The sequence below is a fragment of the Cryptomeria japonica genome, chromosome 8 (assembly GCF_030272615.1).
Source record: "Cryptomeria japonica chromosome 8, Sugi_1.0, whole genome shotgun sequence".
NCBI lineage: Eukaryota > Viridiplantae > Streptophyta > Pinopsida > Cupressales > Cupressaceae > Cryptomeria > Cryptomeria japonica.
In genome coordinates, this window is record NC_081412.1 from 79,815,291 (window position 1) to 79,834,881 (window position 19,591).

Genomic DNA, 19,591 nt, shown 5'->3' on the forward strand with positions numbered 1-19,591 from the left:
AACACACCATCTTAAATTATCTATGTTCATTGGCTTCAAAAATAAATCTGTAAAATTTACCAAAGTGTCAACCTCAAACCCCTTTCCATCTTCCATTATATCAAAAAAAGTGAAACTACACATCAATGTGCTTTATTTTGGCATGGAAAGTAGAATTCTTTTCTAAACAAATGGCATTGTGGCTATCACAATAGATAGTAATCTATCTTGCATCAAAACTAATGTCAGAAGAAAAATGTTTAAGCCAAATGGCTTCGTGACAAGTATGATTCACTACCATGTAAACTACTTATGTAGTGGACAAAGAAACTACAAATTTATACTGATCCAATTGATATCACCACTAAACATTGTGAAAAAATATCACTAGTGGGTCTTTTTCTGATAATGTCACCTACCCAATTTGAATCCGCATATCCACAAATGAAAATTGGATGCTAAGGTCTAGTAGGATAACCATAAAAACATAATAAATACTCATATATGCCTTGTAAATGCCTAAACACTCTCTTAATTGCATCCTAATGCACCCTTACAAGATTAGCCATAAACTGACTAAGGACTCCCACTACTTGGGTAATGTCTAGCTTATTATAGATCACAACATACATCAAGAGACCTACAACACTCACATAAGGAATTATGGTCATGCCTTCATATCAGTAGGATATTTTGGACAATTCTACACAAAAAGTTTCATCCCTTGTAACAATGAAACAACTAGCTATTTGCAAGATGTCATGCTAAATCTCTCTAACATACTGTAAAAATACTTACTTTAGTTCATCTAAAAATTTCTACTAGCTCTAACTCTAATAATCTCAATCCCTATAATATACTTTGCTACACCTAGATCCTTCTGTTGGTATTTTGGTATGGTTTTGTCATTGATGTCAACACCTATCAACACTTATCAACTCTGGCACTTTGGAGAAATGGTTATGTTCACCGGCAAGCAAGTGACTTTATGCACAGTCATCGGTATCTGGTACACTAGCAAGATATATTGTTCACCGACACTTGGAATGACATGGAAAATATCTGGTTATGTCGAAGACATTGTTTGGACACTTTATCTTGGAGAATTACTCATTGGTATATTCGTATTTGCATATTTGTTGTTACTGGCAAATAGGTCCAGGTTATGCACCGATAGGCTTATCTATTCTAGATCAGCACGACACACTTTAGAGATGATTTTGTTGTTATTGTAAATGCATTAAGCCGACATGTTGAATCGGATATTGCATTGGTTATTCATTTACTTATAATTATTTTATTGTAATATCTTTTAGAGCCGACCTACTAAAATTGGTCTTAGGTTATGGTATATATGTAAGATCTTATTTGTAAGATCAATAGGCGATTGGGAAAAAGAATTATAAGAAGGTATATGCGAGAATAAGTAGAGCTATACACACAGACATCATTTAAGGTGAAGCAAGGTTTTTGTGAAGGCATATCAAAACTGAACTGGTACTGAATCCAGCATATGAAGATGTTATTTTGAGTAGTACATCATTATTGGATTTAACCATCCAATTGTAGTTAGTGTGACTCCTATTTGTGTTTGAGCAGTGAGTTCTAGGTGCTTGGCCTTTCTGCATGTGCAGACCCCGTTTGTATACACATACTATCTGCAATAGTATCATCTGATTGTGGTAAGGTTTCCCACCATGGTTTTTCCCCTTACAGGGTTTCCACATACAAATATTGGTGTTATGTGTTGTGGATGTTATTGTCTTTTTGTTTCATGCATTAATCTTTACCGGTACTGTAATTAACTAATAAACTGTCTACCGGCGTAAAGTTTGATTTACCGCTATTAAGCATTAAGGTTGGTTAAGTTGTTTTGGTTTGAATTTATTTGACAACTGATTCACCCCCCGCCCTCCCCCCTCTTAGTTTTCTCCAGGACCTAACAATTGGTATCAGAGCTTAGTCCTCTTTTTGTAGAAGTTTAACAGCTTGAGGAGATCCAATGTCTACTAACTATTTCAGGAAGGACAATCCTAAACTTGATGGAACCAACTATGGTATATGGAAGATCAAAATGGAGACACATCTAAATTGCATTGGAAAGGACATCTGGGATGATACAAAGAATGGCTACATTGCTCCTACTCAAAGTCAGCCTTATCCACCTACCTTAGGAAAAGATGAAGAAAATGATTGCAAGGCAAGAGAAGCACTTTTGAGCACATTATCAAATCAGCAAATCATGGGATTATCAGATAGGTCTACTGCTAAAGCTATTTGGGATCATTTGGAAACATTCAATGAAGGAGATTCCATAATCAAAATTACAAAACTTGAAAGCTTTCGGGTCAGGTATGAAAAGCTAAAAATGGAAGAAGATGAAAGGATTTCTGCTTTTATGGAAAGAGTAAATGAAATTGTTTTGGGTATTAAATGTTGTGGAGGAACCTTAAGTGAAGATGAAATTGTTTCAAAAGTTTTAAGAGGATTGCCATGGGCATATAAAATGAAAGTTACTGCTATAAATGAGTTGAGAACAATGCCTAATACATCAATAACTAGGGATACATTGATTGGAAAACTTTCAACTTTTGAAATTGAGGAATTTGGTCATGTTGCTACTATAAACATAGATTTAGCATTTAAGGCATCAAGATCATCTGCACCATCAATTGACAAATCTGATTGGAAAGCCTTTTATGCAAGAGAACTTGAGGAAAGCAAGAGAGAAAATGAAGAACTTGAAGCACTATTTGCAAGGAAAATGCCTAAAGGTCTAGTTGGAAGTAAGTATGAAGGTAAAGCACCCTTTAAATGTTTTAACTATAATAAGATTGGTCATATGGCTTAAAGATGCCCTGATAGACATGCTAGACAAAGAGAAGAAGCTAGAAGAACATACAAGCCTAACCATGAATAGAAGAGATATAGATTTAAGAAGAATAAAGATAAATCTTGCTATCTTGTTGATGAAGGAGTCATTGATGATTTTGATGAGGATCCGGCAGACAATGGATGGGTTTTTGTTGCTATAACAGAAGATCAACCAGCACCTACTATTCAACCAGTAGAGCAGGCCCTGGCAGCTAAAGTTGAAGTTAAGGATGAATGGATCATTGATTCAGGATTTTCACATCACTTGACTGGTGACAAAGGTAAATTCTTGAACTTTTAGGAATATAATGGAGGTCTGGTAAGATTTGGAGATGATAAAGCCTGTTTGATCAAAGGAAAAGGTACTATATCTCTTGATGGTAAGCATAATACTGACAATGTTTACTATGTAGAAGGTTTAAAGCACAATCTTTTGAGTGTTGGTCAATTAGTTGAGAAAGGATTTCAGTTACAATTCAAGAATGGAAAATGCAAAATTATGAATAGAACTTGTTTGGAAATTGCAACCGGTAATCGAACTAGAGTAAATATCTTTCATTTAAATAATAGTGAAAAGACATGCTTGATTGCACACATTGATGAAAGTTGGCTATGGCATAAGAGACTCTGTCATGTAAATTTTGATTTCCTAGTAAAAATCAGTACTACTAAGGCAGTTAGAGACTTACCTAAGATTGTTAAACCTCACAATCCGGTATGTAAGGAATGTCAATTTGGAAAACAAGTTAGAGCATCTCTTAAAAGTATTCCAGGAAAATCCAATAATACTCTTGACTTAATTCACAATGATTCATGTGGTCCAACTAGAACTAAAAGCTTACAAGGTGATAGATATTTCATGCTAATCATTGATGACTATTCTAGAATGTGTTGGGTTACTTTTCTTAGAGAAAAATCAGAAGCACTTGGGAAGTTCAAACTATTCAAGGCAATGGTAGAAAATGAAACCGGTAAGAAAATCAAATGTATGAGATCAGATCAAGGAGGTGAATTCACATCTAAGGAATTTAATACATTCTATGAAGTGAATGGAATCAAAAGACAGTTATCAGCACCCCAAACACCACAGCAGAATGGAGTTGTAGAAAGGAAAAGCAGAACTATCTTGGATGCAGCTAGAAGTATGTTATCTGAAGCAAATATACCACATTTATATTGGAGAGAGGCAGTAAGCACAACGGTCTATACATTCAATAAAGTTCACATCAAAGGTGAAACGGGTAAGACCCCTCATGAACTATGGTTTGGTATTACTCCTACTCTTAAATATTTAAAAATATTTGGAAGTAAATGCTATATTAGAAGAGATGAGTATATTGGCAAATTTGATCCTAGAAGTGATGAAGGAATATTTCTTGGTTCTTCATCTAAGAGCAAAGCATATAGATGTTTTAACAAGAGATTGCAGAAAATTGTTGAGAGTACAAATGTGAAGATTGATGAACAGTTTAGAGGAACTTCAAGGTATATAGACTCTGAACCGACAATAGAGATACTGACAAATGAGCCTACATTGAATCCACTAGTACAAAATGAAGATCTAGTTACACCAGTATCATCTAAAAATCCCACTGTAATTGAGGAACATCAGCAAATGAAGACACCCCGGTATGTAAGATTAAACCACTCTGAAAATAAGATAATTGGGAACAAGTATCAAGGAGTTATGACAAGAGGAAGAATGGAAAATGAAGAGGTATGTCTTATTTCTCAAATTGAGCCATCATCAATTAATGAGGCATGTGAAGATAAACATTGGATTAAAGCTATGGAAGAGGAACTAGAACAAATTGAGAAGAATAACACATGGACATTAGTTCCCTAGCCTAAAGACAAAATGTGATTGGAACAAAATGGGTATTCAGAAACAAACTTAATGAATATGGGAAGGTAATCAAAAATAAAGAAATACTAGTGTGTAAGGGATATTCTCAAAAAGAAGGAATTGATTATAATGAAACCTTTGCATCGGTAGATAGAATTGAGGCAGTCAGATTATTCGTGGCTTTTGCAGCACACAAGAACTACAAAGTAGATCAAATGGATATTAAATGTGCATTTCTAAATGGAGATCTTGAAGAAGAAGTTTACATTGAGCAACCTGATGGATTTTCTCTGATAGATAACAAAGATATGGTTTGCAGGTTAAGGAAAGCTTTCTATGGGTTGAAGCAAGCTACAAGAGCTTGGTATGCTAGATTGGATAAATATCTTTTGAAGATTGGTTTTTCTAAAGGTAATGCTGACAGCAACTTATACTATAAAGTGACTAATAATGACATCTTGGTTATATAAGTTTTTATTGATGATATAATCTTTGGAGGAGAAGATGGATTATGTAAAGACTTTTCTATTGAAATGCAGCATGAATTTGAAATGTCTATGATTGGAGAGATAAAATTCTTTTTAGGATTACAGATTTCAAAAACTAATAAAGGTATATTCTTGAGTCAATCCAAGTACTTGAAGGAGTTACTAAAAAAATTTGGGATGGAGAACTCTAAACTGGTAAGCACACCTATGACTACAAATGACAAATTATCACTAAGGGATGAATCTACACCTATTAATCCAACTAGGTACAAGTCTATGATAGGAGGCCTACTGTATTTGACACAAACAAGACCTGATATTATGAATGCAGTATGTATTGTTTCAAGATTTCAGAGTAATCCTAGAGAAAATCATGAATCAACAATAAAAAGGATTTTTTGGTACTTACAAGGCACTACAAATATTGGTTTATGGTATCCTAGAGATGAAAACTTTGAATTATGTGCATATACAGATGCAAATTGGATAGGAGTTGTGGATGACAGAAAAAGCACCACCGGCGGAGCATTTTTTCTTAGAAACAAATTAATTTCTTGGTTGAGTAAGAAACAAAGTTGCACATCTTTATCAATAGCAGAATCCAAAAATGTTGCAGCAACAACTAACTGTATATAGGTATTATGGATTAAGCAAATGTTGAAGGACATAAAGGTAAAATGTAAGGAACCTATAACTATCTATTGCGATAACACTACAACAATTGATATATCTAATAATCCCGTACTACATTCTAAAACTAAACATGTTTCTATCAAATTGAACTTTCTGAAAGAGAATGTTGAAGCAAAAGAAGTAAAACTGGTTTATATGAATACTAAAGAGTAGATTGCAGATATTTTCACTAAGCCTTTGCCTAAGGAGACTTTTGAATATCTTAGAGACCAGCTTGGGATCATAAACCCACCAGTAGAGACTTAGACAGTTGATGTTTGTCATCAATCAACATAATTAACAGAGAAATCTTTTATTCGGGATTTGATGAGGAGAGCTACTTCTCAGGGGCAGTAGTTGGCATACTGAATTGGTTGGTATTTTGTATTTGAACCTGGCTTTTATATTGGCTTTGGAATTTGATGTCAAAGGGGGAGAGATTGATATGGAAAAACACAAGGAGAACACATGTTACTCTCATGGGGAGAGATTGTTACTTTGGGAGAGATTGATTACTCTATGTATCTGAATTTTGATTCCTGTTATGATCTCTTTTGGGAGATTATTGGTTTATTGGTTTTTGGTATTTCTATTTTAGCACTTTGATGGTTTTTCCATCTTGTGTTGCCATCAATGCCAAAGGGGGAGAATGTTGGTATTTTGGTATGGTTTTGTCATTGATATCAACACCTATCAACACTTATCAACTCTCGCACATTGGAGAAATGGTTATGTTCACCCGCAAGCAAGTGGCTTTATGCACAGTCACTGGTATGTTGTACACTGACAGGACATATTGTTCACCAGCACTTGGAATGACATGGAAAATATCTGGTTATGTCGAAGACATTGTTTGGACACTTTGTCTTGGAGAATTACTCATTGGTATATTCGTATTTGCATATTTGCTATTACCAGCAAATAGGTCCAAGTTATGCACTGATAGGCTTATCTATTCCAGATCAACACGACACGCTTTGGAGATGATTTTGTTGTTATTGTAAATGCATTATGCTGACATGTTGAATCAGATATTGCATCGGTTATTGATTTACTTATAATTATTTTATTGTAATATCTTTTAGAGCTGACCTACTAAAATTGGTCTTAGGTTATGGTATATATGTAAGATCTTATTTGTAAGATCGATAGGCGATTGAGAAAAAGAATTATAAGAAGGTATATTCGAGAATAAGCAGAGCTATACACACAGACATCATTTAAGGTGAAGCAAGGTTTTTGTGAAGGCATATCAAAAGTGAATCGGTACTGAATCTAGCATATGAAGATGTTATTTTGAGCAGTACATCATTATTGGATTTAACCATCCAATTGTAGTCAGTGTGACTCCTATTTGTTTTTGAGCAGTGAGCTCTAGGCGCTTGGCCTTGCTGCATGTGCAGACCCCATTTGTATACACATTCTATCTGCAGTAGTATCATCTGATTGTGGGTGAGGTTTCCCACCGTGGTTTTTCCCCTTACAAGGTTTCCATGTACAAATATTGGTGTTATGTGTTGTGGATGTTATTGTCTTTCTGTTTCAGGCATTAATCTTTACTGGTACTGTAATTAACTGATAAACTGTCTACCGACATAAAGTCTGATTTACTAGTATTAAGAATTAAGGTTGGTTAAGTTGTTTTGGTTTGAATTTATTTGACAACTGATTCACCCCCCCCCCCCCCCCCCACTCTCTCTCAGTTGTTATACACAACAATTGGATTTGGATCTCAAAAATCCCAAAGATAACACATAGGTGTCAAAATTTTGGAACCACATTCTAGGATATTTTTTCAAACCATACAAAGATTTATTCAACTTACAAACAACTTCCCTTTACCTTTCTCAATTAAATGCTTTGGTTGTGACATGTAGATTTCATCCTCCAAATTACCATAAAGGAATGATGTCTTCACATCCATATGCTTGATTTCCAGATCATAAGTTGTTGTAAGTGATCATAGGAATCAAATGGATGTCCACTTAGTTATAGAAGAGAATATTTCACCATAATAAATTTATTCTTCTTGAGAATACCTCTTTGTGACTAAACATGCCTTATTCCTCTCCACACTACCATCTAGACCCACTTTATTCTTGAACACCTATTTGTATCAGATGGTTTTCTATCATTCAAGATATGGTACCAAATCTAGTGTATCATTATTCTTTAATGCAACCATCTCTTCTTTCATGGCTTTCATATGGAATTATACATCATGCATACTCATAGCCTCTCTAATAATCCAAGGCTCATCAATGTTAGCAATCAATAAAAATGTACATATAGAATTCAATAAAGATTATCCAAAAAAATTCAGTTGCCAACCTAATACGAGTGGACTTCCTCAATTATTGAGGTTTAGGTTTGTATTATTCTTAAAATTTGTTAGTGCTCTCCTCATCATTTGGTCCAACATAAGTGTATAGTGATAGTTCTGATGCTTAATATAAGTACATATCTAATAGCCAACAAGATGAGGGGGGGGGGGGGGTGAATCATACAAACTTAATCATCAATGAAAACATCAGATTCAGCCTTGGTAACATATATCAGTCATAGAATAAAAATTGTCAAACATGTAAACTCAAAAGCATATGAACAATATAAACCTCATAACACCAAATTGAACGTGGAAACCCAAATAGGGAAAAACCACTATGGGATTTTGGACCCACTAAGAAATATACTCTTCTAGAGTATGCTCAGTTAAAAGCCAATCCTGTTAAAGATTACAAAACACATTTGCTAGATGTGACCCAGTTAAGGGATTTCCCTCAGATCTGTTAGGATCTTCACTTTATTAGAAGTGACCTTGTCAAAGGATTTCAAACACTCATTTAGAATGTCACCTTGTTAGAGGATCTACTTGTAAGACTGTTAAGTCCACTCGGTTAAGAGATTTCCTGTTACTTTCACAAGCTAACAGTAATACAATCTATCTGCAACTTTACATCTAAAATGCTAAAGCATATTCTTATTTGTTCAACACAATCTAGACATAGAACTATTCTTGTCTATCTATTGGGCATCAATACTCTATTATCCCAACAGGTCTTCAACCTTCTATGCTCAGTGATCACTATGTAGCATCCCTGTGCATACACTTGCCCGCATCCACTGTTTATCAACAGTTCCTTATTTATAAACAATCATCTAACCGCTTAATCTCCTTGATCACATTTCCCATGATCAATCATAGCCATCAAATCTTCAATCTTGTCCAAGTTCATTGTATCTTACGATCTGAAAAATGTTTTACCCTACCTCGGAACTTGCACAATCATCTTGGAACTTGTGTTAGGGTAATGTGGTTCAATCTGAGCTGTAGATCTTCTTGCCGACTTTCCATTGCCTTAGATTTGTTAAACAACTTCTTCCATGGCTTGCCAATCATTGATCAGCTCCAGCTCATCAGCTTCTTTCATTAAATATCACATGTAAACATTTAATGCATTCTGTTATAGCTCGGTTACAACTCGGTGAATACTAAACTTTACTTGGTAGACATTTTGTCTTCATTAACCGACTGCGATAACCTTAGGGTTTACCGACTAGGTTCCTTAGGGTTTACCGACTAGGTTCTTTGCCTGATAACTTAGTGTAGTATTAACCTTTACATTTTACAACATATGTATGATGTTAAAACAATCTAAAACATCAAGATCTCATCATTGTCTAACTCAGTAGAGTTGCCCATTGAATAACTTATCCCTTTATTCATCATATTCTTTCTTGTGTCTTTACCGACTTCTTTATAATCTTCATATCATATTTCTTAAGAAATGGCAACATCATACTGAATTAGAAAATCAATTTCTTGACATCAATGACAAAATAATAATATCAAGATAGTAAAACATCTTTAATCAATTATGTCCATAATCATCAACAACCTTCTCAATATCCTTGTTATATTGCCAACAATATCCCCCTTTGGCATTGATGGCAAAACCAATTGATTTGATCGTTAAGAATTTGGATTGCTATGATTCTGAAATGCTGAAATGCTCTCCCCCATACATCAAACTTCTCTTCTGGTTTTCTCTCAATCTTCTCAGGTCTTCTCCTCCTGGTAGTCTTCTCCTCCTTGGGTAGGTCTTTTCCCCCTTGTAGTCTTCTCCCCCTTGGGTAGGTCTTCTCCTCCTGGTAGTCTTCTTCCCCTTTGACAACAATGCCAAAAAGAAAAGAACTAAAACATAAGTTGTTTCTGTAAGAAGTTATTTCCTGCTGATGTGTATCAACTGAGTCTCAATCAGAGCATTTGTTTACAATTCATGTTCCCTGTATCATTGTTTGTATTATCCCAATATTGTTCCAGTACACATTCAGAAAAGCATTCTTAAAGTGTATCACTCCAGCATCAGCTCCCTAAAAGATATTCAATAGATTCATCGATGTGATGCTTTCACCGAACTCGGTCAGTAAGTAAGAGATAGGGGTAGGACCCCTAACTTACTTCTGAGATATTCAAAAGTGTCCTTTGGTAGTGGCTTGGTGAAGATATCAGCTATTTGTTCCTTTGTGTTAACATATTCCAACACCACTTTCTTTTCATGAGCTTCTTCTCTAAGATAATGATATTTGATAGATATGTGCTTTGTCTTAGAGTGCATAACAGGGTTCTTTGAAATATTAATGGCACTAGTATTGTCACAGAATATAGTTACTGGCTTGGTAACTTTCTCATTTATACCTTCCAACAATTGTTTGATCCATGCAATGTTGGTACAATTCAGTGTTGCAGCAACATATTCAGCTTCGGCTATTGACTGAGAAACACATCCTTGTTTCTTGCTAAGCCAACTCACTAGTCTTTCTCCTAAGAAGAAAGCTCCTCCACTTGTGCTTTTCCTGTCATCAATGTTGCCTGCCCAATCAACATCAGTATAGACTTTCAAATCAAAATCATTTCCTTTCTGATATGCTAAGCCATAATCTTCAGTGCCTTTCAAGTATCTGAAAATTCTTTTAATTGTTGTCATGTGTATTTCCTTAGGATCTACAGAGAATCTTGCAACAATACCCACTACATGTGCTATATCAGGCCTGCTGTGAACAACATATTGTAGTTTTCCAATCATGGATCAGTAGAGTGTCTCATCAACAGATGCAGATTCATCATTCTTTGATAGTTTGTAGTTTGTAGTCATAGGAGTACTTAGTGGCTTTGAATCCTCCATTCCAAATTTCTTCAAGATTTCCTTTATGTATTTGGATTGAGTAATGAAAATTTCATTTTTCATTTGCAATATTTGTAAGCCTATAAAATACTTTATCTCACTGATTAATGACATCTCAAATTCTTTGCTCATTTCATTACCAAAGTTCTTGCATAAAGAGTCATTTCCACAAAATATAATATCATCAACAAATATGGCTGAGATTAGTATTCCATTTTCATCATTCTTCATGTACATGTTGCTATTCTCACTTGTCCTTATAAAACCAATCTTAATCAAATAAGAGTGCAGTCTTTCATAGCATGCTCTAGGTGCTTGTTTCAGACCATATAAAGCTTTGTTCAATTTACATACCTAATCTTTATTATTGTCTTCAACAAATCCTTCAGGTTGTTCAATGAAAACTTCTTCTTCTAATATTCCATTCAAAAATGCAGATTTGACATCCATTTGATATACCTTGAAGTTTTTGAAAGCAGCATATGCCAACAATGTTCTAACTCCTTCAAGTCTGGCAACAGGTGCAAAACTCTCACCATAATCAATTCCTTCTTCTTGGGCATAACCTTTGCAAACCAATCTTTCTTTGTTTCGAATGACCTCTCCTTTCTCATTTAGCTTGTTTCTAAAGATCTACTTTGTACAGATTACATTTTTGTCCTTAGGTCTTGGGACTAGTGTCCATGTGTCATTCTTCTTGATTTGATCAATCTCTTCAGTCATAGTATCTATCCAATCTTCACTGTTGAATGTTGCTTTTACTATTCTTGGTTCAAATTCAGATATCAAACATGTGTTCTTTCTCAGTTTATTCCGTGTCATCACTGGATCATCCTTATCTCCTATAATCTGACTTGGTGCATGATGTCTTCTGACATATTTGGATAATACAGGTTCGGTAGGCTCTATATGATCCTCTTCATCACTCGGTAACTGGATATCTTCCTCATTTCCTTCAACAGTTATCTCGATAGGACTTTTTGGTTGCACATACACAAATTCATCAACGTCTTTTGGTTCTTTGGAATTCCTGTCATCAGTTCTTTCTACAAATTTAGCAATTTTCACATTTTCACTTTCTACTATTTTCTTAGATGATTTGATCAGACATTTAAATGCTTTGCTTCTAGAAGAATATCCTAGAAATGTTCCTTCTTCACTTTTCTGATCAAACTTGCCATTTCTATCATCTTTATGAACATAGCATTTGCTTCCAAAGATCTTAAAATAACTTACGTTAGGTTTCTTGCCATACCAGATTTCATAAGGTGTCTTCAAAGTACCTTTCTTCAATTGAACTCGGTTCCAGGTGTAAACAGCTGTGCTTATTGCTTCTCTCCAAAATTTTTGTGGAACCTTCTTCTCAATCATCATTATTCTAGCACAATCTACAATAGATCTGTTCTTCTTTCAGCTATTCCATTATGTTGTGGAGTCCTCGGTGCAGAGACTTGTCTTTTAATACCATGATCATTGCAAACTAGGTTGAACTCTCCTCCTCTATCTGATCTAAGACATTTTAGTTGTCTTCCTATTTCATTTTCAACACTAGCCTTGTACCACTTAAACATGTGAAAAGCTTCTGATTTTTCTTTTAAAAACATTACTGACATCATCCTTGAATAATCATCCACAAATAATATGAAATACTTATCACCATAATAACTTTGAACTTTCATAGGACCACAAAGATCAGTGTGTACAAGATCTAAAATTCCCTTAGAAGTGTAGGACTTACTTGTAAAGCTGGATCTTATCATCTTGTGCATGTGCCATCCTCGGCACATAGCATTCTTAGGTTTTTCAAGACTCAGCAGACCTCTTACTCTGTGCTTCTTACTTATCTTGATCAGATTATGTAAATTAACATGACAAATCCTTTTATGCCATAACCAGGTGTTATCAATCTTTGCATGCAAGCACTTGTTGTGAGTAGAGTCAAGGTGAAATGTATTACCTTTTGTTTGTGTCCCGGTAGTAGCTAACTTTCCATTTTTGTCATGAACTTTGACAATTCCTTTTTGAAATTCTATTCAGTAACCTATGTTGTTTAGTTGTGCTACACTCAACAAATTATATTTCAAACCTTCAACCCAATAAACATCATTGCATCTTGCTTTATCAAGAAGTGTTATGGATCCTTTACCTCTTACCAGACATGGTGCAACATTACCAAATCTAACATAGCCTCCATCATAATCTTCTAACATAACAAACTTGTGTTTATCTCCTGTCATATGATGTGAGCATCCACTATCTATAATCCAAGAATCATTAGTGTTTATGTGAGATATTAGGGCTTTTTCTTCATACCTTTCTTCATCTGATCCATCCTTGATAGCCACATAAACAACTTCCTCTATATCAGTCTCATCTGATTTATCATCTTTAGATTCCTCATTAGCAATTAAGTGGGTCTTTCTATCTCTTCTTTTGAAGTCTCGATGACCTCTGTAAGGATTATCTTTCTGTCTGTCATCTTGATAGTCTCTCTTTTCAGTGAAATCTTTGTCAGGATAGTCAGAAGCCATATGTCCAATCTTATCTCAATTGAAACATTTCAAGGGTAGTTTTCCCTTATACTTACCTTTGCCTCTTAGTAACCTTTTGGCCAATAGTGCTTCAAACTCTTCTTGCTTTCTGATTTCTTCATACAGTTTGTGTACCTCCTCCATGTTCTTCTAAAATCTTTCACTTGCTCCACTATGATCTCCTCCAGAGTACTTATACTTTCTTTCATTGTAACCATTAGATTCATTCAGATGAAAAGAACTAAATGCAGATTCAACTTTATTTACCGATGACCCACTGTTATCAAAATTACTTAACTCAAATGCATGTAGCTTGCCAATAGTAGCATCCAAGGAAACTGGCATATTAGGTATAGACCTCAGTTCATTGATTGCAGAGACTCGGATTGCATAGGCAGGTAGAAGGGTTCTTAACAACTTACTTGTCACATCCTTTTCTTCAATAGTTCCTCCTACTCCCTTGATTTGATTTACAATCTCCTTTAGTCTTGTACTGTACTGGGTTATGTTCTCACCTTCATTCATCCTCATAGATTCAAGTTGTCCTCTTAGACTATCAACTTTTTCTCTTTGAACATGTGCATCTCCTCCATATACAGATATGAGCTTAGTCAACATAGCCTTCGCATCATTGCAACCTTCTAGATCATTAAACTCAGAATCAGTCAATGCAGATGTTATTTCAATCACTGCTTGAATGTGTTCTTGCTTTGCCTTTATCTTCTCCATAGTCAATGGATAGGTGCTCAGTGTAACAAAATGATTCTCTAGATAGTATATAGCATATTCTCCAACTCCTGATAGATGTAGCTTCATCCTTTTTTGCCATGTAGAGAAACTTGACTTATTCAAGTTAGGTGCATCCCTCTTATACATCTTTGGATCTTTAACTCAAGTGCCTTTAAACTTTCCTTTCGGAGTCCAAGGCTCTGATACCAATTGATAGTTCTGATACTTAATATAAGTATAGATCTGATAGCCAACAAGATGAGAGGGGGGGGTGAATCATGCAAACTTAATCATCAATGAAAACGTCAGATTCAACCTCGGTAACATATATCAGTCGTAGAATAAAAATTGTCAAACATGTAAACTCAAAAGTATATGAACAATATAAACCTCATAACACCAGATTTAACGTGGAAACCCAAATAGGGAAAAACCACTGTGGGATTTTGGACCCACTAAGAAATATACTCTTCTAGAGTATGCTCGATTAAAAACCAATCCTGTTAAAGATTACAAAACACATTACTAGATGTGACCCGGTTAAGGGATTTCCCTCAAATCTATTAGGATCTTCACTCTGTTAGAGGTGACCTTGTCAAAGGATTTCAAGCACTCATTTAGAATGTCACCTTGTTAGAGGATTTATTTATGAGACTGTTAAGTCCACTCGGTTAAGAGATTTCCTGTTACTTTCACAAGCTAACAGTAATACAATCTATCTGCAACTTTACATCTAAAATGCTAAAGCATATTCTTATTTGTTCAACACAATCTAGACATAGAACTATTCTTGTCTATCTATTGGGCATCAATACTCTGTTATTCCAATAGGTCTTCAAGCTTCTATGCTCGGTGATCACTATGTAGCATCCCTGTGCATACACTTGCCCGTATCCACTGTTTATCAACAATTCCTTATTTATAAACAATCATCTAACCGCTTAATCTCCTTGATCACATTTCCCATGATCAATCATAGCCATCAAATCTTCAATCTTGTCCAGGTTCATTGTATCTTACGATCTGAAAAATGTTTTACCCTACCTCAAAACTTGCACAATCATCTTGGAACTTGTGTTAGGGTAATGTGGTTCAATCTGAGCTGCAGATCTTCTTGCCAACTTTCCATTGCCTTAGATTTGTTAACAAACTTCTTCCATGGCTTGCCAATCATTGATCGGCTCCAGCTCATCAGCTTCTTTCATTAAATATCACATGTAAACATTTAATGCATTCTGTTATAGCTCGGTTACAACTCGGTGAATACTAAACTTTACTCGGTAGACATTTTGTCTTCATTAACCGACTGCGATAACCTTAGGGTTTACCGACTAGGTTCCTTAGGGTTTACCGACTAGGTTCTTTGCCTGATAACTTAGTGTAGTATTAACCTTTACATTTTACAACATATGTATGATGTTAAAACAATCTACAACATCAAGATCTCATCATTGTCTGACTCAGTAGAGTTTCCCATTGAATAACTTATCCCTTTATTCATCATATTCTTTCTTGTGTCTTTACCGACTTCTTTATAATCTTCATATCATATTTCTTAAGATATGGCAACATCATACTGAATTAGAAAATCAATTTCTTAACATCAATGACAAAATAATAATATCAAGACATTAAAACATCTTTAATCAGTTATGTCCATAATCATCAACAACCTTCTCAATATCCTTGTTATATTCCCAACATATAGTTCATCTTTCTTTAGAGTAAGTGTAACTTAAACTACCTCATTTTCTCTTCTTTCTTTGGTTGTAATTCAGTAGTGAAAGGTTTCAACTCTTGGAAGATCGCACTTCTACTATAGAGAATCTTCTCTACAATTGGATACCAAAGCTTGTAATCCTTCACACCAATACATTAGCCTATGAAGATACTCTTAACCACCTTTCTATCCAATTTTGATATTTTTTCACTCCAAACATTAGTATATGTCTCACACCCAATGAATCTAAGGTGTCTCATTTATGGCTTCTTAGTGGACGATGCCTCTATGGGTTCCTTTTCACCTAGCACCAAAGAAGGAGATCTATTAATTAGATAACATGTAGTGACTACAACTTTAGACCAAATATTTTGTTCAAAGCCAACACCACTTAGTATACTCATAGTTGTCTCCATCAACATTCTATTCATCCTATTTTCAAATCTATTTTAATGTTTTTTGTATGGATTAGTTTAGTGTCTCACAATTCCATGCTCTTTATATAACTTGTCGAATTCTCTTGAATAAATATCAACACCATTTATCAACCATGAAACACTTAATTTTTCTACTAGTTTGTTTTTCAACCAAGGATTTGAATTTATTAAATTGAATAAAAGATTTAGATTTACTCCTAATAAAATATAAAAAGGTCCTTTTATTGTAATGAGAAAAAAGACATGTGGATCTAGATATCAAAAGGAAAATTAATAGGACCAAACACATTTACATGAATATAATATAAAACCCCATAAGGCTTATGTGAACTAGAATAAAAAGAAGCATGATGTTGTTTTCCATATACACAATGTTCACAAAAGTCAAACTTGAGATTACAATCATCAATGCCTTCAATAAGGCTCTTATTTTTCAAGACTCTAATATCCTTTTGACCAATATGGCCAAGTCTCTAGTGCCATAACATTGTTTTCTATACTATGTGCTACATCTCCAAAGAATTGACACCCTTAGGTACACATAAAACATGACCATCAAATGTAGAAATGACAATTTTTTTCTCTAATCAATCTAATAGTGAGGATTAAGAATCAAAAGGTCTCTTACTATTCTTTGGTAGATCAAAATAACTATTACACTAAATCATGCATGCATCTATCTTGTATAGAGTCCCAATCCCAACACCCTTATCGAAAAACATATCTCCCCTTGTCATATTGCATTGTCCATTCAAGAAAAAAACCCACACAACCACATCACTCAGCTTGCTCAGTGGAAGTAGGTTGTATGCCAAACCAAGGATATGTAGGATACCATAAATCCCCTTCACTCGACCATCAAGGAATTTGATCTTGAATCTACTATGGCCAACAAAATTTAGATGATATAGTCATCACTTGGGTATACCTTCCCACCACCATACTCATACTTTGATTACCAACCTCTATGAGGGATCATATGGAAAGAGGCACACGAGTCTATCAACCAAACATATTCTAATGCACATATTTACAAGATTGTAACAAATTAACTTCATCATCTTGAGATGAATTTTTAGAGTTGGAATAAGAGAAATCTAGATTTTATCTTTCTTTTTCTTCTCCTCCTTGTACTCTTTTAAAAAATGACCAAATTTGTTACAATTGCTATATTTTTCCTTGAACATTTTACTAGAATAATTAGATCACTTCTTGTATAAAAAATACAAAAAGGTTACATAAATATTTTTGTGGAGGAGGAAATTTGACATCCTCCGGATGATGAAATACTAGAGGAGTATATAATCCTTCTCCACTACAGTCAACTAGCTCTTTCGTGAGCCAAGAGATATAGACTACTTAACTAACAAAACCTTAGATGGAGTGTGACTAGTTAGAAGGTCTATTGTATCACAAAATTTGAAAGAAGAGTCACAAAGACTCTCTAGTGGTCTCTACATAGTCTGTATTTGGGGATGTGCATAGGTCAAAGATGATAAAATGATGCACTAACATCCTGTATGGATAGAAACATAGAAACTCACACAAATAGTACGAAGTAACACATAGAAATTGTAAATGAACCTTTAGACTAATTAAAGAGTATTGGAAAGTGAAAATGACTATAATATTAAGTATTGAAAGGGATAAAAGAGAATGAATTACTCACAATTGATCCATGATTGAACCCTCCAGCTAGCTCCCAAGTTTATCTTGAAAATCTAGAAACAAGTTGAGAAAAGACGAAATGGGCACTGTGTTTTAGGGGTCTTCCATGTACAAACCCCTATTTTTGTGTTTCCACCTCCACAAAATAGATAAAAAAACAAAGAGGAAATGATATACAATAGCACAAAACAAAAATATATGCTATAAAGACACAATATTTTAATGGAAACAAGGAGGAAAGAACTCCCCTTCAACGCCTAAAGAACAAGGAGCTCGACAGAGTGAAATTAAGAACCAAGAATCATCCTATGTTCAGTTGTAAAGATGATGATGATTTAGATAACACAAAATAATAGTGGAATGTGAGAAGAGTGATCAAGAAATTGCATGAAGTCTGAAAAATGATCAAGAGAGTTGAATTTTCTATTAGAGAGCTAAAATGAATCTCTCAAGGCAATATAATCAAACTAGGGTTGAATTAAACATCAGTGGGAACACATATTCTAGTATTGTAAACCCGTAATTCTCAAATGATCACCTTCATTCTTCAAATTCATGGGACACTAGTATGATGTGTGGAAATCTCTGTGACGTGCTAGTGTCCATTGTTGGAAACCAATAACATTGAGAGGGGGGAGGGTGAATCAGTGTTATACCAGAATAGAAGATTTTAACCTTAACAAAAAATTCATACACCAATAGGTATACCAGTATAAATAGAATTGAAAGAAGTAATACAACCAATAAGACAAACACATAAATCATAACCATAACACACAGATTTATACATGGAAAAACTCAATGAGGAAAAACCACAGTGGGATTTGTGACCAACAATATCAATTCACTGGCCATATGAAGAGATAACAATCCAGACAACAATCCAAAGAAGTATGAATTTCTTAATATAGAATCTTCTATGACAGAATACAGTTCTGGTTTAAGGTCTGTCTGTTTCGGTTAAAACCCTAAACCTCAGTACCGGAATAACCCTTACAATGAATTCCTCACATACATAGTCTCTCTGATATATTTTGCATTACATCCATATATCCATTCCACATGTCTATCCCTATTATCTTATTATAAAATGATCTAATCAATCTCCCCTATATACATTATACAAACTTATGCCTTATGTCGACTTACAAAGATATAAACAATATCACATTTATATGTCAGCCATATAACATAAATGAATAAGCATTAAAACAAGTTGTCGATGCCCAATCCAAGATGCATCAACCTCCAATACTGATGAACTTTACCATACCATGTCGGCCTACATTACCGGTGACCAAAGAAATCTTCTATCCTGTCAGTGTCGGTATCGATGTCAGTGTTGGTGTAGAGTCTATGAAGTGCCTACTGATACACCATATAAAGCCGGAACCCAAAGTCATGTTTCCATCAATGACAATGTAATGAAACTTAACCAATAGAGTGTCAATTGCCAACAAT